Source organism: Astatotilapia calliptera, chromosome 7 (genome assembly GCF_964374335.1).
Source record: "Astatotilapia calliptera chromosome 7, fAstCal68.1, whole genome shotgun sequence".
Classification (NCBI taxonomy): Eukaryota; Metazoa; Chordata; class Actinopteri; order Cichliformes; family Cichlidae; genus Astatotilapia; species Astatotilapia calliptera.
The window spans coordinates 63559671-63584092 of record NC_137428.1 but is presented as its reverse complement, the minus strand read 5'-3'; the positions used below and the strand labels follow the sequence as shown (position 1 = coordinate 63584092).

Genomic DNA, 24422 nt, shown 5'->3' with positions numbered 1-24422 from the left:
ATTTTGCACAAATACCATGATTTGGCACAAATGCTATGATTTAGCAGAAATACTATGATTGGGTACAAATACTATGATTTGGCAATAATACTGCGTTTTAACAACAACTACTGAGATTTGATTGAAATACTATGATTTAGAAGAAATACTATGACTCCATACAAATACGATGCTTTGGCACAAATACTGTGATTTGGCAGAAATACTATGACTTAGTAGTAATACTATAACATAACAGATTTCCTAAAAAAAACTATGAAATTGCAGTAATTCTATGACTTGGCAGAGATACTACGTTTTAGTACAAATACTATAACAATGCAGAAATACTATGACTTAGTAGTAATACTATAACATAACAGTTCAATGTTCTTGCACAAATACCACAATATGGCAGAAATACTATGTTTTACCACAAATACTGTGATTTGGTATAAATACTGCGATTTGGCACACATACTATGATTTGGCAGAAATATTATGCCTTAGTAGTAATACTATAACATAAGAGATATACTATGGTTTTGCAGACATACTATGTTTTTGCACAAATACCATGATTTGGCACAAATGCTATGATTTAGCAGAAATACTATGATTGGGTATAAATACTATGATTGGGCAGAAGTACCATGTTTCAGTACAAATACTATGATTTGGCAGGAATACTCTGGTTTAGCAGAAATACTCTGATTTAGCAGAAGTACTATCTTTTGGTAGAAATTCCTGCTAAAAGGTACTATTTCTGCGTTTTAGCAGAAATACTGTAATTTGGCATAAATACTATAATTTGGGATAAATACTATGATTTGGCACATATAATATATTCAGCACATATATTATAAAATAACAGAAATATTTGGCCCCAAAACCATGATTTTGCACAAATACCATGATTTTGCAAAAATACTATGAATTGGCAGAAATACTATGATTTAGCAGAAATACTATGATTTGGCAAAAGTACTTAGATGTAGTAGAAGTACTTTGCTTTAGCAGAAATACTATGATTGAGGAGTAATACCTAAACATAGGAGAAATATTGATACACAGACACACATACACAGACAGTAAAGGGAACAGGAGCTGTGGAGAGTCTGGGCTTGGTATATGTAGGTCAGTTAAATTAGCTGCACCTGCTGTAGTCAGCCCTTACACACACAGACACAGAGAGAGGTGTGAGTTTTCTTCAGTGTATTTCTGACATTCAGGATTCCCCTCAAACAAATGGCCATAATTTCCTAACCGTAGAGGCTAGAACGGTCATTCAGGCATCGTTTTATTCAGAAGAGATGGGGGAATCTTCAGGTCTTCATAATTCAGAGATAAAACATAAATTCTTAAAGATATATGACTTGTAATACACTGTAACTGAGTAGAGGCGAAGCAAAAACTGCCTTGACTTGCGCTCAAACAACCTTTGGTAACTCTAAATCTATATGGAGCATCAAAATCATTCTTTCACCGTAAGAAACAGCAGGCTTTGGTGAACAGTCATGGAAATTTTCAGGGCTCTGTGGAAATCCATCAAAAAGATATGATGAGAGAAAAAAGTGACTCATTTCCAGAATTTGAAATCTGATGAAATCTGAGCGAGGGACAAATTTCCTACCCTCAAACAAGTCTAACTCATCTCAGAACGGTAATAGGTGAGAAAATAATTCTTGAATTGTGAGCGTCAGGAGTGTCTGAACATATACGGGGACAAGCCTCATGTCTTAACTTCGCTTCGTTAAGGAGATATGACAATTTGAAAATGCCTCTCATTAGAGAAATCCAGCGGTGATTTTGAACAAACTCTCCATTGAGTTTATATGGAGAGTTTTCTGACTTTGTGTTACTCTGAGGAGATTTGCAAAATAACTATGAGTCCCACAACAATGATAGGGACATTTTCTGAAAGCCAGCAAAAATACCTACGTTTTGGTGTATAATCTGTGGGGCTTGAGTGGAAATTGAGCGAGTAGCAAGAAGTTGTTTGGACATGAAGAGAAAATTCAAACAGTTTCACTGTCCCCTCTGAGTTAATTGCATAGCAACCATAGCAACGCATGTATTTTCTGAAAAATCACAATTTTGCAACTGAAGACTTAAAGAGAGATAAGATGAAAACAGTAGAAGATCTGAAAAAGCTGAATCATACAGGAATAGCCCAATCATTTGAGAACGTTTTAAAGTTTGAATGGAGTTTCTAGGTGAAAGTATGAGGCAGTAGTTAAGTTTCAAAGACAAGAAAGTTTTAGCAGAATTGTGGAAGTTTCCCATTCATTTCAATGGGACAAATTAAAGGAAAAAAGTGTAATATTTTAAAAAGTATAATAGTAATAAACACCAAAAGTCATAGCCGGCATAAGCAGAAAGAGCAGAACAGTTTAGAGTTTGAACGGTGAAAATAGCACAAAAATTGTGGAAGTAGATCCACGGCGAAAAGTGTACGGAAACACCCGGAATAATAAAGAATAAAGAGAAACAGGAACTCAATAGTGTGGATGCCTATTGAGGCATCCACACAATTACTATTTAAAACAAAATTCAAACAAACAAAACCCTATATATATATGAATATTAACAAAACAGAGACTTTTAGCAGTGGCAATGTAATGACAGGGATCTGGCTTCTTTCTCTGCAAAGCCTGTGTCTGCATTCATTGCAATAGTCATTAAACAGACAGAGCAGGCTGTTGATGACTGGCTGAGTTCGGCTCAGCTGACGATACAGCAACACTTGTCTTATCTAATTTCCATGGTGATGGTTCTATCAAAGGCACCAATCAGAGAGCTTTACCCTGCAGAAATCAATACGATATGTGTGCTTAGTAGCATCTCAGCAGATTAGGAGGCTGTATAAAGAATGAACTATGAAGGAGATGGAACAGGTGCGAGATAAAATGACACCCTGGAGGAGCATCTCCTGGAGGCCTTGACAACACAAGCACACATGCGCTCACACAGATGCAAGCCCACTGTGCACATGCACATAGACATTAATATATATATAATAACACCTGTATGTGTGAGCACACGCGTGAACATATTCATTTGCGTCACACACAAAAAAAGAGTGTATGTAGTGCATGGTGGTAACAGAAGTGGGGGAGGGTAGGAAGAATGGCCTTCTATAAAATAATAAGTAACCTTGACAGTGACATTGCTGCTTCGGCTCCCTTGATTCCATTCACGCACGCAAGCAAAGCGTATTGTAAAATCTTAATCCATCAAGACATGTACAGATATCTTGTAAACTATTCCAAGGGTACATTTATATGAAACATTAAACACAGCTCGGCTAGCTTTCGAGCTCTATTTACCTTTGCTTCGGTGTGATCCCAATTACATTAGGTAAACTGCTGATTCAAACAACAGTTTTTAACAGACTATTATCAGCCATGGTTATAACCCTGCTAGAGCTGAAAGCAAAAAAGATTCCTGCATGATATTTTCACAGCACGTAAAAATTCTCAGATGTAAGATGATGAAAACACACCATGCATCTGTTATCGATCCTTCAATAATGTTATCATGGATTGCATGTGCAATTAGTTGTGTGTTTCATGTGCACTGTGTGTGAGTTAGTTATCTTAAACTGAGGCTTCTGCCACAGGTAATGTTAGGTTTGCAGTAGTTTTGTGCAATGCCAAACTTAGAAGGGATAGAATTATGTAAAAGGGTCACATAAGTCAAGAATGATTTATTACCTTTCATCTCTTTCTCATTGTGGTACTGAAGACTGTGTGATGAATCACATTGTATTCTCTCTGAGACTTCCATTGTCTTCTAATGTGGACGATTGTGAATGGGTCATGTGGGACTGCTCAAGCGGTGTCACACTCCCTTTTTATTTCACACAGCTTTCAATCACTATGCCTTCAGCACTATATTCGTGATGTGCTTTGGATGGTTGATATAGTATAATGCTCAGATAAAGGTGGTGCACAGTTAGCTGCAAATGAAATATAACTTACAGGTGACATCAAAAACGTTCATCAGTATGGTATTTTAGGTCTTGCATATATGTTCTAGAAAAATGCATTTTTGTTTGCATTGTTATAGGTAATATGCGTTAGTTTAGGATGAGTGATTTTAACACATTACCTTTGTGGTAGTCTTTGGAGTAAATGAAGCAAATAATTCACTTCTATGCCAGACTATATCAGACTTCATGCTGTTGCCTATTGTACAACTGTAAAAGTTAGATCTGTGTGTTCTTTTTATAACAAGAACAATATCCGTGACCTTCAAAAAAAAAAAAATAATAAATCAACAATGATGCGAAAAAGAGAGAACAAAAACTGGTGGATTTCATTGACATTGGAAAGTCACCTTTCTTTTAGGAACATTAATCTTTTTATTATTTTTTTTTCCCGGAAACAACATTACTTTGCTTTGCATTACTTCCTCTGGGTTCTTTCTTTCTTTCTTTTTTTTTTTTTTCTTTTTTTTTTTGCCTGTCCCGTTTGGCTCTTTTGCCATCAGAATTATTGTCTAAAGGCGAAGAAAGATGCCCAACAGATTTACTTTACCAAATGGACCATCCCAGCCTTGCAGTATTGGTCTATTTGATTCACCTTTTATTGTTCATTTTATTTTATTTTCCATCCATCCATCCATTCGCTTCCGCTTATCCTTTTCAGGGTCGCGGGGGCTGCTGGAGCCTATCCCAGCTGTCATAGGGCGAAAGGCGGGGTACACCCTGGACAGGTCGCCAGTCTGTCGCAGGGCTAACACATAGGGACAGACAACCATTCACACTCACATTCACACCTAGTGGCAATTTGGATTATCCAATTAACCTATCCCTACAAGCTGCATGTCTTTGGACGTTATTTTCACTTGCTAAATACGGGACAGACTTGACTGGGGAAAAGAAAGGGGAGAAAGAAAGAGGGAAAGACAAACAGTGGAGAAGAGGGACGGGGATAAGGGGCAAAAAACAAAAAACAACAAAATAAGCAGACAAAAAATACATATATCAATCACCTGGATCACCTTTTTTTTAAAGACTCGAAAGGACTTGAAATTCAAAGTTTCAGACTTGTGACTTGACTCGGACTTTTACACCAGTGACTTGAGACTCGACTCTGACTTGCCTGACATTACTTGAGACTTGACTTGAGACTTGAGGATAAAGACTCGAGACTTACTTGAGACTTGCAAAACAATGACTTGGTCCCACCTCTGCCTTCTGTCTGCACCAAGTGTCGTCAAACACACACCTGCCCATTGATGCTGCCACTCAGAACACTTCTAAAGTCAGGAATGTAGTCTTTCACTTCCAAATCTCTGGTGCAACACCTCAATGTGCCCCTTTCAGAAGGCTGGCGACAAACTCCACAGACAGTTATCCACTGTGTGTGTGTGTCTGTGTTTCGAATGCTTTTAAATGTAATGTTGTTTGATACACTGTCATCACCCACTAAGACCTTAATATACAGCGTAAAAAAAAAAAATCCTAAAAAAAAGTAACAAAAAAGTAACATTCCGGCAGCTGGGGCGCCAAAATAATAGCATAAAATAACAGAAAATAACTTGCACATGAAAATACGGTTATTTTCAGTAATGACAATACAGTTTGTTGCCCTAATTTTACATGAGAACATTACATTAGGAATATTTTAATGTGATTAAACAATGAAATTACCTATAAACAAGGTCCATGAATGCAGCAATATGAATAATAATACTTAAATGTACAGAAATATACAGTTAACAGTTGGTTTAAATAATAATGGATTGCATTCATATAGCGCTTTTTAACACAATCAAAGCGCTTTACAATTCCACTTTATAATTCCCCTCTGGCCATCACCAGTAGGTGGTAGGTGAAGTGTCTTGCAAGGACACAACGACCGAGTGTCCGAGCCGGGGCTTGAACCGGCAACTTTGTGATTACAAGGCGAACTGCCAACTCTTGAGCCACGACCGCCCTAAATAACAATAATAACAATAATTATTTGATGTAAAAAAGTTTATAAGAATCATTTTATATATTTTTCCATAGCATTACATTTGAATTTAACAGTGCAATCTTTCAAATAACGGACACATATTTGTGAAATTATGATACATTTATGAATGTATTTTAACAATCAAAATATGCATATGTACAGACAAATACATTTAAAAAACAAGAAAATTATGTTTTATTACATTTACAGTGATTTTACGTTAATTTACATTTTAAATGTAAAATCACAGTCTATTTATGTAAATTTAATGATATTCTAGAAGAACAGTACAAAACTGTAAAATACACAGTAAAATACTTTTTTTTACTGTGTAAGATTTGGAAAATTTAAATTATGCCTATATTTTTTTTTTCTTGTACCTCTGAGAAAAGCATTTTATCACTCCGTGTTATAATATGGCACTAAAGGATGGCCACACCTCATTGATCAACAAGGAATCTAGAGTGTGCATAAGCACAGACATGAGTGTAGGAATAATGTATCTACACTCTTCCCCGTTTCTGATCTTCCTTGTGTTCTCCTTGCAACTAATGCCAACTTCAGTTCAGATTTATTGAGTCCAGGATGGGACACTGGGACGCCCTTTCTCACTCACACGAGCATCCCACCTTCACCTGTCATCCAATATTTCTTATTAAAGAAACAGTCAACAGTCGGATTAAACTATTCACAGGAAAGCTAATGCACCAATATGCTCAACAGTGCAGCCACCTTTTAATAATAGCGCATAATAAAATGACCTCTGACCACAGTCATGGCTGATGAGTTCAGGGCTCTTTCCGTGTTTATGAAGTTGTTGATATAACCATTTTGTATCCATGGCTCTCTGCAGTTGCTTCAGTGTCAGCTGTTCTTGACTCTGTCATATTTGAAGTGCTGTGAACAAGAGTAGTTGTCCAAAGAAGAAGTAAACAGAAACTTGGGTGTGAAAACTCCCCTTCGGGTGAGGGGCATTTTGCACAGTCTGTTGTGGAAATGTGTGCTTTCCTCCAAATTCATCACTCTGTGTTTGTGCTTATGTGACTGAATTATTAATGCCTGACAAATGACAGCCATTTTGAACAGGACCCTTCACTCAACATCGATTAAATATAAACAGTACGCACGTGTGAGCAGATGTGTTTCTACCATTGCCACTGGGTGCTGCAAGCAACATTTCTCTGAGAGAGGCTAATGACAGAGGTGAAATGTACAGTACCAGACAGTCCTTGAGTATGCAGACAGGTACTGTAACATCACTGCTTCATCAACATCTTAGAAGTTTTCTTTTGGGTTGTCTTTTTTATTATTATCCAGTGCTTTCTCTTCCTTTGGTTTCATATATTTATTTGACTATAAATGAAAATGGCAGACAAGAAGAAATACAGAGAGGAAACATCATTTAGAGGAATTTGTTTGTAAGAGGGAAGAATAAACGTGTAAGAAGTGGCAAGAGTGAGGAAAAAGGGAATATAGGGTATATAACAGCACTTTGGTGTGTGTGTCCATGTGTTCACCTGGGAAAGTGAAAGCTGAGAATGAGATCAAAGGCAAACAACTTTATTGGCGGTCTCCATAATTCAGCAGCTATACCAGGGGTCATAGTCTTTCCTTTGAGGTTGAGCTGCAGAGATGAATCTTTAATGCACTCCTGCCTGGGAATAATGGATGGCACGGGCTACCTACTACCCACTACTGCTGCAAGAACTTGGAGTGGGGGAGAAACGAAACAGGGTAAGGGGGAGGGAGTACAAAGGCCATGTATGATCTGTGAATGAAGAGAGGAATGAACAAAGCAAGGGATGTGAAGAAACGGGAGTCCAGTGTGGATTTTTGCTTGGTTTATAAATATGTGTGAGCTCTCTTTTTATATGGCTGTACGTATGCGGTATATGTGTCTTGTGGATTGGTGTGCACTGCACACTTATTGTGGTGTGCTGTACGTACAGTATATAGGCTGAATTTCCTCTCTTTTCACAGCTGTGTAGCCCTAAGGCGCCCTTAGGGTAGAGAGATGATTGAGCTGCGCCACCCTTCCCACTGTGACCTTCTAAGCCTCTGAGCCCATTGTGGTCCCCTGGCAGTCCCGCCCTAGTCCACCTGCTCTCCCTGCACCTGGACTTGAACAGCACATGCACACTAGTTCTGTTCCCCTTGGAAGAAGGGGAAGCTTCAGGACCTCCTAGGAGGCACTGAACAATGCTGCAGAAGAGAAACACTGTAAAGCCCAACAGTGAATTGTGTAGTTCTGCACAGTGCATAAGTCTCTGTCTCAACAAAGTTGCCTTTTACACTAGAGAAGCATCTTGTTACTTGACTTGCATAAATCACGCTGGTCTCTTTTACATATAGCCTCAGTTTTCTACAAAGTCAGATAGGGAATTTTAGCTAACTCCGGCTGACACCATGTAGCAGGTCTAAAAAAAGAGCGTACCTAGCTTTGAAATAGGACAAGTTTATGTTTATGTCATGTTACTCATAGTTTATCTTCCTTATATGCCTCTCTTTACCCATAAACAAGCCATCTCTAATTTTAAGTACCCCATGTTTATGTCCCTGACGGCCAAGATGAGCTTTAGCCCTTCTGATGTTTAGAGTGCTGTCAGAGCGGTGTCACGCACTGCACTAACATGCTAACGTACTGCATAGCTGTGCCTGAGGGGACAGAGGAGAAACTATCAGAGTGAAATAGCTAGAGTTTGTATTTTCCTCTCAGTAAAACTAGTTTGTAGGTATATTGCATTAAATCACATCCACACAGTTCAGCGTATTTACCAAAAGTAATGTATTAAAAGAGGTATGTTATATTATTAGAGAGAGAGAGTCGCATAGTGCTGTGAAACTGGGTCACCCGCAGTCAGAATGTGGAGCCGGCTCGTCTGAGCCGAAATGAGGTATAAAATACAAACAAATGAGCTTGCGATGCAATAAACCGAGGATCACACATCGGCCCAGCCCCTTCCCTCTTGCTCACACACACACCCAACCAGAAGTGCACACTTCACATTTCAGCTTGCACAAGATTACATCTCAGCATCTTAGTCAATCAAAACCTCCCACTGCCTCCCTCATCTCCAGCTCTAACCCTGCACAGGGTGGAGGCGGATGTGCGGGTGAAGAGGGTGTGGTGTGGGGGAGGAGTAACAGGTTTTGTGGGTGGTGGCAGATGAAGAGAAGGAATAGAGGATAGGAAAAGAGGGAAAATGGTACCTATAACCTGACAAGAGGCAGAGAGAGAGAGAGAGAAGGAGAGAGAACGAGGTAGAGACCCTTACCCCTTGCTGCAGCTCAAAACACATTTCACATTCAGTGGTTGAAAAAAAAATACAGGCAGCTGCATGGCAGCAGTATGCTTGGAGTCCTGGAGGAGAGTTCATTATGGAATGACATTGACTCTGGCTGATTTGCTGAGACGAATCAGATTGCAAAATGAGACATATACGTTTTTTTTCTTCTCTCAATTCCCATCTCCTAGTGCGCAATGAAATATTAAGTCTTCCTGTATGGCAGCGCCTTAAATTGCATGCACAGCTCACACAAAGGGCCTAGAAATGTGCCATTACCTAGCTTTAATCTGAACTATTTTCTCGGCTGCCTGCCTGCTCTCTCCTACCTAGTGGAAGGATTGTTGATCTGAAGGATCGAAATAGGGAACAGAGAGACAATTCCATTTAAGAATTCCGCTCTCACCTCAATTTAAGGACATCCATTCGCTGATGAAGCTCATGTCTTTTATCAAAAATGCAGCAAAATCTGGGACATGAGGTGCCACAAGCACACAGTGACGAGAGTGTTAATAACTAAGATATGAGTAACTGTTAATCACGTTGCCTCAATGACGCTGACTTTTTTTTTTTTTTTTGCTGAGACAGTTGTTTTTAAAATTACAAGCTCTTTAGGAGAACACTGTAAAATTGCATAATTTAGTATAGATAACAAAAGCAGAATTTCTGTAATAGTAATGCTCAGACAGGAGAAAAAGCATGCACTTCACAGAGATTTACTAATGTGGTATCCTTAATATATTTTATATGAATTTATTTATTTTGTGTTTGTTTAGGAAGTTTTTTTTTTTTAAATATATATATGGCTTAAAATTAAGTTGCATCCATGCAGGAAGTGTTTTGCAGTGATGTGGCATATACAACGACAGTAGCATTCTGCAACTTTGAGCGACGACTGGTGTAAGAACGTCCGGTGATGCTAAGTGGGCGTGAGCTCAGATAAACTTTTCTCAACTTCAGGGCAACTGATTTAAGCAGCTACCAGTGAGAGTCCAGGATACTGTTGATTGAAATTTGATAGTCTTATCTAGACGGTTAGAGGGTTATCTATTCAACTAGCCCCTGGAATGTGTGCAAGTAACCAAAGCTTCAAAGCAATGAACAACCATGGAATTGTTCCCTGTGTGGACATTGCTTGAGGCTTAGCTGTATTTAAACCTTCCACTGTTTAATGATATAATCGTTTGTTTGCTTGAAGCTTTTTTTCAAGTCCTAATTTTGCAAGAGAACAGGCAATCTTAATTAAAAATGGCAGTCTTTCTGTAAGTAGACAAGTGTGTGCCATTGAAATGTTTTTTTATTGCACAAACAATGTTGTAAAGAACGCAGAGAGAGAGAGAGAGAAAGGGGAAGACCTGCAGCAAAGGGCTGCAGGTCAGCCATTTTCAGCCTTGCAGCATATGGTCACCTGCTCATCCCACTGAGCTAAACAGGAACCAAAATGGGCAACATTTTGACATCTAATGTCATCCTTCGATGGTTGGTTTGAATTAATGATCTGGTGGACTGCCCAAATTGAAGCCTCAAGTTCAACATTTCAGGTAAGGCTTAATTTATAATTTTGGATCCGGAGGGAGCCATGTTTGAACAAGAAGGTGGAGTAGAAAGTTATGCACTAAGTCTTGTTAGATTGGTCAGCAAAGTGAATCCATGGACTGTATGGATGCAAGGCACAGACACAAATAGTGTTATTCTGTAAATACAATGCAAGAATTTCAGTTACTGGTACAACTGGAACTCAGAATCTTTGGTGGTTTGTTACTACAAATAACTACAGTGAACCATATTATCATGAAGAAATTTCTTTTTTGAAATTTTCACTTGAACTTCATTTCACCCCTGCGAAGTATCACTTATAACCAGTGTTGGTCAAGTTACTTGAAAAAAGTAATCAGTAACTAATTACTGATTACTTCCCCCCAAAAGTAATCCCGTTACTTTACTGATTACTTATTTTCAAAAGTAATTAATTACTTAGTTACTTAGTTACTTTTTAAAAACACGATTTACAACCTGAATAGGTGATAAAGCGATAGATCTTTCAGCCCAGTTCTATTTTTTCTGCATAATCCATCATACAAAATGTAATCAAATGGAAAAGTCTCTTTTTTAAAAATTGTTTTATCATTTTTAATCTTTTAACTTTATGCATCAAGCAAAAATTAAATTACATGCAACATTCTCTGACTTGAATAAATTAGTTTCACATTTAAACCTATTTTCTACACATTCCAGCACATAAAATAAAATATTTTTTGTGTTTACACTCACTCTTTCAAATAGATGCAAGTAAAACACAGCAGAAAATAAATAAAATCAAAGACTCAGCAGTCCTGTTGCTCTATTTTCACCTGTAAAGCAGGAGTGGGTTAGGCGGAGGTTTACCCTGGTGCAGGTGTGCCGCAGCGGTCAGTGGAAGAATCCGCGAGTTTCTCTGTGAATTTCCCATTACGTCGTTGCTCACGAGCTTGTTTAGGGTTTTTTTGTGTAAAAAGAAGTTTTCTTCCCACGCACAACGGACGCTAATGTTTTTGTCACTTATGGAATCAAACTCAAAGTAAGGTCAGTACTTCCACGCTTTAAACGCTGCACGCTCATACTCTCTCCCGCACTTGATATAGGATCCATTGTTGATCTGCACACAGCTGTTGTCAGGAACGTCGCACTCGCTTATGTCACTGTCATAAGATATTCTCGCAAAAAAAATCACGGTTTTAGTAATGCAGTAACGCAGCGTTCCTACGGAAAAGTAACGGTAATCTAATTACCGATTTTGTAATAGTAATCCCTTACTTTACTCATTACTTGAAAAAAGTAATCAGATTACAGTAACGCGTGCCCATCTCTGCTTATAACATGTGTTTAATATCTTAATCTTGATGATCAATGTCAGAAAACAATATGCTTTTGTGTTGTCTTTGAGAGTGTGGACAGTTAAATGTGTTGTTTTGTGATACAACTTGAAGAACTTGTTGCTTTTCCCATAAAATGAAACTTTCCTCACAAAATGCAGAGAGTGTTATTGTGAAATGCATGTGTGGCTATAAGTTGACAAAAACAGTGGTTAAAATAAAACGTTTTCCCTATTGATACATCTTTCTTTGTGAAATTCAGTTCATCTCCACTGGTGAGCTTTCTCAAGCTGAATGCTGCTGACTTCAAAACGACTGCGGCGCTCTTTAAAGTTCCCCCAACCACTGAAATTTACATTATTTTAGCAGTTCTGTGGGATCAAGTGTTACCCATACTATTTCATCACACATTTGAACAAACCAGATATTTTCACTGGAGTCTTGATTGCTACAATGGTGCTATTACACACCCCTCTGCATCGTGTCATAATGCTTCTCTCAGGGATTTTACTGGGGCCTAATTAGCCATGTTGATGGATTGTATAGACCATGTGCTGTGCTCTTTACACAGGGTGGTGGGCTGTGGGCTGTGAGAGTCTCTAGAGTGTATGTTAAGGCAGTACTTCCCTTTCGGAGAGTGCTAGCCATTAGCAAGCCTCTTACCCATCCAACACAGGGGATTATGGGAATAAACGAGTGATACTGCATGACCTTGGCCTCACACCACCACTACAGCAACAGCACATCACGTTCTGTGGGTTTTGTGTGTGTGTGTGTTTGTATTACCATGGCTGTGTGTTTATGTTGGGAATGTATGCGCTGTTTCCTGAGATGTGAAGAAAAAAATAGAGAGAAAAGGGGTCACCCATAAACACCTCATTCAAGGGCAACCTGTACAGTGCAGACCACCTTTTCCCTGAGACCTATATGCTCTCATTGGCAACAAGTCAAACAAGAGAACAACTGAGATCTGAAAATTATGTGAAATCTCACCTCAGTGCATGCTGAGATGCTGACATTCTCCTCAGGATGAGCTGAAATTTCAAGGGAAACAATAGGGAATGGGGAATTACATCTTACTATACTCAGCAAGAAGCTGAATTCTCTTTTTTTAGTCTGTCTCTATCAAGCTATCAATTAACATCAAAACGATCCCATGGAACTTGACAGCTTTGCAGGGGCTTCATAGCAAGCTTTCAAAGCCTCACTGCAGTGTTACCTTGAGAAAACAAGCTGACAGTGGATTGTGCGAAGGAAAAGAAGCAAGAAGACTGAAATGTACGCTTGTGTTTTTTTCTTTTCACGTACCTGCTGCTGGATAATGTGACCTAACAGCAGATGATTTCTGTCACAATTGATCCGTTGCGCTGAGCCTTTACGCTCCGCTGCTAACAACTCTATTTAAGGCAAGTGTCTACCATCCGTCACCTGCAGAGATGAACTGCTAGATAGTACATTTACATTTATTTCTTAATCTTTGATGCTATCACTGTCCCTCTTTCAACATTGCCAGCTACTTTCAACCTCTGTTTTATTCTTCATCTATTCGAGCATTTCTTTACCTTTCTCTACAAATCCACACTCATGGAGGGTGCTAAATATACACATGCGCACAAATGCAAATATTTTACCCTGTTGTCTAGTCCAGATGGTGGTTGCACCAGTAACCAGTAGAGGGAAACAAAGCACTATCATTTTCCCTACGGCTGTTATGGTGGGCCTCATCTGCTGTTGTCATCAGTGCAACAGACATATCATTCAAAGTCTCTTGTCATCCTCCACAGAGTCCTTTCATAACTCGAAGAAGCATTTGGAAAAAATATCAGCTGTGATAGAAAAAAAATAACGCTCTACATAAGGATAAAAATCTGCAGTTTTATCAGACTACAGCAAATGGGTCCAAGTCACTGTAGCTGAATTATGCTGCTACGCAGTTTTCAAAGCAGAGCCTGTGATGGGAGAGAGGCTCTTACATTCCTACCCATGGTATAGTGATCATTGTCCAGTTCAAAGCTGATTCTGCAATGCATTTGAATGAGAGCAGAATGTGTGAAAATGGATACCCATTACAGTTATAAGAATATAATTTTATTTCACCTTTGTCATTTTCTCAACAATTTCTTTCATTTTTTATTCACTGCTGAACATACTTTGCAAGCTAATCCAAAAGGAACCATTGATGCTTAAGCATTTTGACCTATGACCTTGTGGTTGTGGCAGCATCAGAAGATAAAAGAAGAAGAAGAAGCATAGTTAACTCTCCCCCATTACTGACTTCATTTAAATAGTGCACATCGTTGGGATAAATTATTCATACAATCAACTTGCTAATCATCTTTTATGGAACATCATCTAGGGAATGGCTATTTTTACTTTGCTCATTTTGATACGGTGTTTTCATTCACTTCCAGCTGAGCAGCTTGTGACAATATTAACAATTAGATTGATGCTCAGAAAGTAATAGCTGATCAGAATAATAGAGGGAAGGAAGAAGTTAACAACAACAGATACTAATGAAATCCAAAACAGAATAACAAGCAAACGCTCAAAAATACAGAATTTCTTCCACAGGTTCATTTTTTTGTGTGCAGCCTGTAAATACAGTATGCAAAGTAAACATTTATTTGCCGATCAAATATTTGTTGTGAGAAAATGATGAACAAAATGTGTAATACCACATAGTTTTACAGAAAGGAAAGTATGTGCACCTAAAATACCAGAGAGACTAGTGAAAAGTTTTAAAAGGTGGACTAATATGTTATGACAGGTGCCCATGTCCATCATATCACTGTGTTGATATGCATGCTGTTGTTTTGAGCCAACATGTCACACTTGGGCTTCCCACTACAGAGGACTAGTCATTCAGCAATGACAGATTAAAACAGCTTTTTCAGCAAGCCACACAGGAATGGTTGGTTATATAAAAAAAATGTGGAAACGTCTTCTGATATTGGCAACATCAAAGTTATGTTCAGTGTCACAAGTTTCAAGACAGATTTCCTATGATCAAGGTGGCTCTTACTGAACTATGTTCATAACAGAATCTACACATACCCACACTATATAGTCTTGACAACTTGACAAGACATAGCTCTAGGAACCTGATGAAATCTTGCAGTGAAATGCAAAGTAAGAGAAGCCAAACACTCAGCATTACTGACACGCTCTCTCTTAGTCTTACTTGTCTTTTTTCAGTTATTTCTGAATTGTCATTTTTCATTCTATTTGTTTCTCCATGGTTAATGCCAGAAGGTGAAATACTCATTAAATCTCATTGATGGGGGGGAAATGTAAGGGTCATGCTATTTTGCATTTCATACTTGCTTGATGTTTTCATTTCTAGTTGCATGCTGTGTTTTTTTTCACTTTCTGATGTCCTTATTCCTTATATTTTTCAGCAGGCAGAAGATTCATATGAAGGCTTAAAACAGGCTCTGTGTGGGACAGATAGCAGAAGGAATTAACAGCCATTTCACGCTAGCACCTCGGTGGCCGAGCAGGACACTGGGAGAGGGAAGCAGCTTGGGTGCAGCCGGGGTACTGACGACCCCCGAGACACTCTGTAATTGTACTGCTCTGAAGAGCAGGTAGGTGTGCAAATTACCAAATGTGCCGTGAAAGCCCATTTCAGCCAGCTCAATCACTGTTAAGCATTTCCAAGTTTTGAGCAATTTCGTTTTTGGTTCATTTCTGGAATCCCGATCTCATGAATGGGGCAAAATTTTCTTTCTTTTAAGACTTGAATACTACGGTGTCGATATACAAGATCTGCTTTTTTTACTTTGCAGTAAAAGATAAAATGTATATACAACTACTGCCCTTATAGATATTCCATTGATATAGATGTACTGGAAAAAAGAGCAAAGTTGGGTTTAGCACATTAAGCTTTAGACTCTATTAAACATGACTGATGTAAAATCATAAAAATCAGCACTATCCACTTAACGGCGCACGCCGTCGTTTATTTCAGTTTGCACTCTTTCCAACTTTTCATTGGACAAAAACTCTCTTCCCCTTGATGTATTGCCTTTATATAAGAAAGTGTCAAAGCTGCAGGAATGTGAAGAATTGCGGGGCGACCTGGGAGCGCCTCGGGGTGGGCAAAAAATACCAGTTGATGTCACACTGGCTTCCACTAACAGAGCTGCAGCCTCAGTGGGCGGCATGGGGTTGGGGACCAGAGCGAGAACAAAGGAAACACTGACCCCTGGGTGCGTGGTAATACGCTGGAACTACAAAACTGTGTAAACCATAGAGCAAGCAAGCCTGGCACCATACACTGTGATTTCTATCTGGCCTTTCCTTTTGCTGTCAACCACAAGGGCACTTGTGAGGCATGTGCCAGGACTTTCAGGGCACAGATCCTGCAAGCTGTCAGGTGTGGAGAGTAATGCTGACTGAGCGGAGGCTGGGTGTGAACAGTCCCCACCACTGACCTGAAGCGGTGAAACATTTCCATTTTCCTTACACAAGATGGCAAGTTGGTAAGAAGTAATTCTGATATTCCGCACCCACAGAACAACCTAAAGCTTTTTACAGTTAGCCTACAACTTGAAAAGGTAAACTGCTATAGCTTCTATTTTAAACCTCCCTCATTCTATTGAGTGGGGTCTACGCACATTCCACAGGCATGTTTTTGTGTCATATCTCACAGGTTTTCTTTTAATCATTCCAGTTTTTTGTGACTTTGTCAGTCATTTAGTTCCTAATGACATCCGTCATTTTTCTGCATTGATTAGTGATTTTGAAAAATACAAATATTTTGTGTCAAAATTGCCTAATTGCACCAAATGCAGATTTAATAAATGGATTTATTCAGTTGATGCTTTCCACAGGTCCTAGAATAAAATAAAATATACAATTTCAAGGGAGGTAGGGGAACTCTATGAGTTAATTTGAAGAAGACTAGTAGAGTCTTCATTGCCTTCATCATCTGGATGGGAATCTTCCAAGACTTGAAGGTATCAGAGCATGGAGATGTTGCAGGATACACACAAAAATGGAGAGCTGAGGCTGCTATGCTGTAAACCCCATTCTGAGCAGGAATGACACTCATGGGAGTGAAGAAAATTCCATCTGCTGATGTGACTTCCAACTTTTGGCTGTACAAACTTGAAAAATGTTACCCTTGCTCGACAGCAAAGTAGCAACTGTTTGGTCCTCCTGTCACATGCTAGCATGTCCTGAGCATAGCATGAGGTAAATTGTGTGTTATTAGTGTGTGTTTAGCTTTAGTTGTTTAAGTGAGAGCTTTGTTCACATTACCAGTAATAAGTCAGACTGGGCAGACAGGGCTGCCCTTTGTCATGGATCCTGCTCATAATATTTATAGACAGAATTCAAGGTGCAGCCAGTGGATAAGGGTGGACGGTGGAGGCTAGAGAGTTCGTTGTTCCCGGGATCTTGTCTCTGCTTTTCACCGATGACGTGGTTCTGTTGGCTTCATTGAGTAACGATACCAGGCTTGCACCTGTAAGTCTGCATCCATTGTTCTCAGTTGGAAAACGATGTTGTGCCCACTGTGGGAAGAGATCATGGGCTTCTTCCTTGTCTTTCTTCCTTGGCGACAGTAGAAATTCTTCTACCTTTTCTAGAGTGGGTTAAAGTTAAAGTTTATGCTGTTTATGAACACAACTTCTGAACGATATGCATGAACCGTTAAAAATGGACGTACAGTACCTTAAGCAAAGTACATAGACTAAATTTTTCACATACTTTATTTTCCACAATACTGGATGTTGTGAGCATATTTTAAATAAGAGCACATTTTATGTTTTCACATTTACACCAAAGTAGGCACAGATAACATTCAGACATTTCACGAGAATATTTATATTGATTTTTGATTTTTTGAAGCATGCCCATCAGTGCCAATAAATATAGTGGGCAAATAAGCCTAAAAAACATTAGATTACATAACACTTTGATCTGTCAGTACTTGATGCTGGGACTGTAGACAAATAATGTTACATTTCTCTTAAACTATATTTAAAAAAAAGAAAAAAAAAGAATGAATGAATGAATGAATGAATGAATTCCTGTGTCTGGTTATACCACAGAAATTGTTGCAGTTGTTCATCTGTGATTTCAAACTGAAGGGTGTGACCACAGTGTTGGATCGAGAGCTCAGTGTGGTTCATTTCATTTTTGTGACTGTTTCCTGTTGCTGATAGCAACAGGCATACAATCAGTAGTACTGTAAATATATGGATTTACCAATGTGTCAGTAGATACCCTCATTTGGTGATTGAATGTGGAAAAAAATCAATTTAAATAAAAAATCCTCAAGAATTCCACTTTAATTCGAGTCAATAAGAGCAAAATGAAATCTATTAATATGTGCAGATGTGTTCAAGAGTCCAATAATTTATGCATGTTTTGCAGACTTGAGCAAGAATCACATTTGCAATTCTAAATAATATCCACATACTGAAAAAAGTGAGGTCTTACATTTTAACTAAAGAAATTCATTATGAATCAGCCGAATTCAATCCAAGAGTCATACTAGCAACATGTTTTAATATTAGACAATAATTTCATTATAATAAGAGTGCAATTCAATTCCACTCAGGAAGCACCTTCTGAGTCCAGAATAATAATATTAGGCATAATAACATTAAAAAGAAGGCTGAAGCCTTAATACTTATTCCTTTCTGTGTGCAGTCAAAATTTTCATTAAATATATTGTCAGAAACTCCCATTTTTTGGCACAAATTTCTACCGCTAAATTAGCGTCTGTCAGGTTCTTAGGCACTAAATGATACACTCTAGTGTCTTTTAATACAGCTGGACTGGCAAGGTTTATCATAAAGGTATTTTCAAGAACATTTTTTAAAAAGGCATTGTAAAATAACTTTGTAATTCTAGCATACACATTGCAGAAAAATAAATGTTACTGTATGTCTTTGTTTTCCATTCCAGGTTCTGTCTCATGTCTTTCTAGATTTTATACTTTTGGGGTTTGTAAATTCACACCTTTTTCTATCCTTTTTTAAATCAATGAACCTGCCATCGTGAGACATTACAGTAGAATTCTTGTGTCAAGTCATGTTGCTTTGATGACTGAAAAAAATGCCTTGTTCATAACAGAAAAAAAATGCTATGTGGGGCAGAACAAAGCAAGAAAAAAACCCCACTCCATTGCTCACATTCCGCCACATTCTGTGGGTTTGAGTGCCACTCAAATGATGTCCTATTTGGGGCATTGCATTGGTCACCAGCATCTATGGCGGGGAACTTACCTCAACTGTAAAATTGGGTGGGCATGTTGACCTCAGAATTTCTACATTGGCCCCGGTTCCTCAGTATTCAGCCACTCAGCTAGATCAGAAGCAACACAGTCTCCTTCACTCATCTCACAGTAGAGAGCATCTATGGCCATTTCACTCAAGCGCTCATGGTCCACAGAGCAGTGATAAGACAACTTGTTGACGTGTGGCACCTAACTCTATGTGTCATGGTCTAGAGTGTTTTTCATTCTGTGCTTGTCACTGTAGTGGGTAGCCAGCTGCCACACTCGATTGGTTCTCTGACCAGACAAGATACTTTTGCAATGTTGTTGAAATAAAATAGAAAGAAGAAAAAAATCATTGGGATTCACTCACAGCAATTTATGTAAGAAAAAGACCTCAGAGAACAGGTTGTTCTAGTTTTCTCTTGACTCATCATCTAAACAGTTATGTCAAATGGACTGGTACTTATTTCTACTCTACCTGAGTACTCAAAGTGATTTACACAACTTGCCTGATTCACGCATGTATTCTTGTCTATGTACTTTCTATCTAACCTTCCGATGGATGCATCGGAGAGCAACTTGGATTTAGTACCTGACCTCAAGGATATTTAGGACGCAGACTAGAGCAGATGGGGATCGAACCACCAACCTTCTTATTATCAGATGCGCTGCTATACCACGTGAGTTACAGCGCATCTGATAGTGGGAGGACTGTAGATGCCTTTTGGGCTTTGGGTACCTGAACTAAAGATATGCTCATGCTGGCCAATCTTTTTCTCTCGTATTGCACTGCACTGGGAATACTTTAAAACCACCACTAATGAAACCACAGATGCACGACAATAGGCATTTAAGGGTTCATCCCTCATCCACAGGGGGCATCGAATCACTCAGGCGCTTATCTAAATGTTGACATTTGAACCTGAGAGTAATATCTAGAGGAATTATGGGTTTAAGTTGTCCTTAATGGTTGAGCCGATTGGACTGAAATCAGCAGTCATCCTGTAGCAGCAAACTTCCAGCCCCTAGAAACACACTGGAGTGGAGAGGCTTGATTAATAATATATCCAAAAGGGTAGGTGATATGACAGCAGGAAATTAAACACACTTATACTGGGGATGGAGGACAGGATGATCAGGACTTAATTAAAGACTTTGAGGGGTAGAGGGCATGATTTAAGGCCAGAGTTATACTACTTTCTTGCCAACATCAACGGTGAGCTAAGGATTATGGGGGCACAGCAAATGGGTGTGTTTCCAGAGACCTTGTGCCCTCATATGACTCTTGTAATGAGTTGCTATTTCTGCTGTGGGGTGATTACCACCCTACACATGCTAACATGATATAAGTGTCTGGAGAAGAGTCAGCTTTCTAATATTACACGTGTTGGTAATTATTTCACCTCACTCCCACCTCTGTTGGTAAAGAACAGGGGCATTTGGGTTGTTGTTAAAGGCAATGGGTCTCATGTTTAATTATGTGCACGTACCAGCATCTTTCTTAGTACAACATTCTTCTTACTGTCCAGCAGCTATTTAATAGAGATGTGCTACACATGACAGATGCTTTGGTGAACCGGACACTTGCTCAAAGAATATACAGGTGCAATCTATTAAAAAAGAGGAATGAAGGAAAAGGGATAAAAAAAACCCACACACTACTACTCTCCTTCAGTTTTTAACAGCTGCATCATACATCTCTCTAGGGGGGCCCATGAAAAGGTGGTTCAAGCTACGATTCATCTTTGGGGGCATGTTTATTTTTATTTACATTTTCTGTCCCGCTATTTGACCATAATTTTATTTGCAACCACACATATTGTTAAGGTCTGCTACACCTGCATATTCACATATGCATCATAGAATTTTAAACATTTAACCTAATGGCATCGTTATTAGGATATATATTGTGTAAAATCCAATACGAAAGCATTGAATTTAACGCTGGTGGATTGATAAGGAGTTTGTAAATACAGCATTTCAATTTAGTCATTATTTCAGACTGCCATCCTTGTGTCAGGTTATACAATTTTAATTATGCGGTATTCCAGTAAGTGTAGCTATAGTCTTTGAAAATAGAATTTGATATATGATAGAGAAATTTGTTTCTTTTAAGTTAGATTCCCTCAGCGCAGAAAGAATATTTCAGGAGACTCAGATGTAAGTTTTAAAATCGTTTACTGTGTTTATGTGGTCCAAGGGCAAGCACATGTCTTTACCCTCCTGAGACCCAGCAGTTCATTTTTATTCCTCTGTGTTAGGACTATACATCAAACACTGCTTATGCAATTTATCTGATTCCTTATGTACTGCCAAGAGGATGTCCTGGGCTTTCCAGTGATGCCACATTTGTGGGGGTGTGGTTAAAAGGACACATTAACTTTCATTTCAAATAGGCAAGCATTGCAGCTTCTACATTTTATAATGACACAGGGGGTTAAGTGATTCATTTTTACAGATGTTATGTTTCTGTTGTTAAAAATCAAATAGTTTCATCAATGTGAGTCTTAAATGTGGTTTAGTAAGAATTCACAAATATACACAGCAAATCCAGCATGTCCAAATTAACACTGTCGGATTTGATTTCAACACTATTAAAGTGTCTATATGGGTCCACACCAGAGAGTGTTAATTTAACTCTTTTTGGAGAGTTGGTACGTTAACTCTGATTTAGTGTTAAACACCAAATCTGTCTGGAGTTGGTAATTTAACACTTGGTGTTAAGAGTTTATATATTAACTCTCAAAGAGTATTTTAGTTGAACTACGTAAGAGTTATCTTCTAATTCATTCTAAAAAGCGGGAATTTTACTGTTCTGAACTTCTAGAAATTTATTTTGGAAATAAACATTTACTAAAAAGATGCAATGGTTTTTGAAAAACATTTATTCTGAACTGTGCACCACAATTTCAAAACATTTTCTGAAAGATGTAACAGTATACATGTTCTCACTTTCATTAGAATTTTGTTTATCAAAAGGTCTGACATGGTAAATGCAAATAACAGCATTCTCATCACTTATTTCTTCAATACAATATGCATGTCCTTCATTCATCCCTTTGTGGAACTTCAATGCACTTCTGCTCTCCCCCATATTCCATCTTCACAAGCATATCCTGTGCGGAGATCGAATAAAAATTAGTTGACACTAATTAATGGCACAAATAATCCAGTAAACAATTGCAGCACAGTAAAAAAAAAAAAAAGGAATCCTCTTTGAGCCATTACTTGTGTAAAGTATTTTCCCAAAAGACAAGGACACAGGCAACAGGTAATACTGAACTAAATGTAAAACCTCAACCTTTTTCATTTTTACCTAAACCGTGTGCACAAAACTCTGGAGGGATCTATGCTAACGTAGAATCCAGTCAGGACGTCTGCTACTGCTGTTTGCTCGTTTTTTTTATGGGCGATCGTTTTCAGGCTTCAAGTAGTACCATTATACCAACATTTCACATTCTAGACATTGTTTTAGGTGTATTTGACCAAAGGTTTGACTGAAAATTCACATGCAAGCTTTTTTTCCAAGGCTGTGGTATTTGCCCGCAAACAATACTGTAGCATTCACAAGAACCAGACGGTTGGGTCTCAGTTTGTCCGTTTATTCGGCACATAAGCAAGCGGGTTGCTAACTCCGGGGAGAGCGCCCTCGTACAGCTCCTCTCTCCAGCCTGGCTCACACACACACAAAAACAACCAGGTCCCCCCTCCCCTTCCTGTACCACAACCAAACATGAATCTTAAAGGAACAACAACAGTGTGCAGAGATCACCAACATGTCACTGTACAATAACACTTAACCATCGTTACACTGCCCCCCCAGCAATAAGTTCCTCGTCCCCGAGGGAACGACACAGTCTCTGAGGCGGGGTGGTAGCCTACGTTCCCTCCTTGACCTCCTGAGCCCCTGAGGTGGAAGCGGAGGGGAGGGACTGCCCTCTGTAGGGGGCCATCCGGTCTCTGTGCAGCGCTACTATCCTCCCCCTAGAAGGCAACTGCACCCTGTAAACAACCTCCCCTACTCGCTCTAGGACGCTGCAAGGCCCCACCCAGCTGCTATCCAGTTTAGGACACCGTCCCTTCTTCCTCTTTGGGCTGTAGACCCACACCAGCTCCCCAGCATGGAAGTGCCTCCCCTTAGTGGTGATGTCGTAATTCCTCTTTTGGCGCAGGCCTGCCTTCGCCAGCTGCTCTCGGGCGTAGGAATGTGCAGAATCCAGCCGGTCCTGCAGCTTCCTTGCGTAGTCCCGGCCCGGTGGTGCCTCTGGCGCGTCCGGGGGCTTCCCAAAAGCCAACTCTGCAGGAGTTCTCAGCTCTCTCCCTAACATGAGCGGGGCAGGCGTACATTGGGTGGAGTCCTGTACTGCCGACCTGTAGGCCATGAGGGTAAGGGGAAGATGGTAATCCCAGTCCCGTTGGTGTTCTGAGGTAAGGATGGCTAGCTGCTGGGCCAGCGTCCTGTTAAACCTTTCCACCAGCCCATCGCTTTGGGGGTGAAGTGGGGTGGTGCGGGTCTTCTTAATCCCAAGGCGTCCACACATGGCAGCAAATACCTTGGACTCAAAGTTACGCCCCTGGTCACTGTGGAGGGTCTCTGCTGTTCCAAAGCGGCTGAACATCCCCTCCACTAATACATCAGCGACAGTCTCAGCCTCCTGATCTGGGATGGCGTATGCTTCCGGCCACTTGGTAAAATAGTCCATTGCCACAAGAACATAGCGGTTTCCTCTGTCTGTGCGAGGAAATGGGCCCATGACGTCCACAGCTACTCGCTCCATTGGGGCTCCTGCTGGTTGCTGCTGAAGCTGAGCCCGGGACTGGTCCTGTGGCCCTTTGTGTGAGGAACATGCATCACAGCTGCGGCAAAAGTCCTCCACGTCCCTCCGCTGTTGACCCCAGTAATAGCCCTGGCGGAGGCGGCGGAGAGTCTTGGAGACCCCAAAGTGGCCGGAGCCAGTGCTCCCATGGCAGGCTTCCAGCACAGCTGACCTCAGCGACCTTGGCACCACAACCTGCCACCTCTCCTCCCCCGTGGCAGGATCCTTCCAGGCCGCTCCAACACCCCCTCCTTCAGCCTGAGAGCTGCAAACTTGGCCCATAGCCCCCT

At 39.8% G+C, this 24422-nt stretch overlaps 1 long non-coding RNA gene across 1 annotated transcript in view; it reads right to left on the bottom strand.

The window, feature by feature from the left end:
* Window positions 1-4706: 4706 nt before the first annotated feature.
* LOC145430203 (uncharacterized) overlaps window positions 4707-24422 on the bottom strand; it is a 101973-nt gene continuing 82257 nt past the window's right edge. Inside the window, exon 2 of the long non-coding RNA XR_013910666.1 lies at window positions 4707-4986. This is a non-coding gene — a long non-coding RNA (uncharacterized LOC145430203). The remainder of the gene's footprint in view (window positions 4987-24422) is intronic.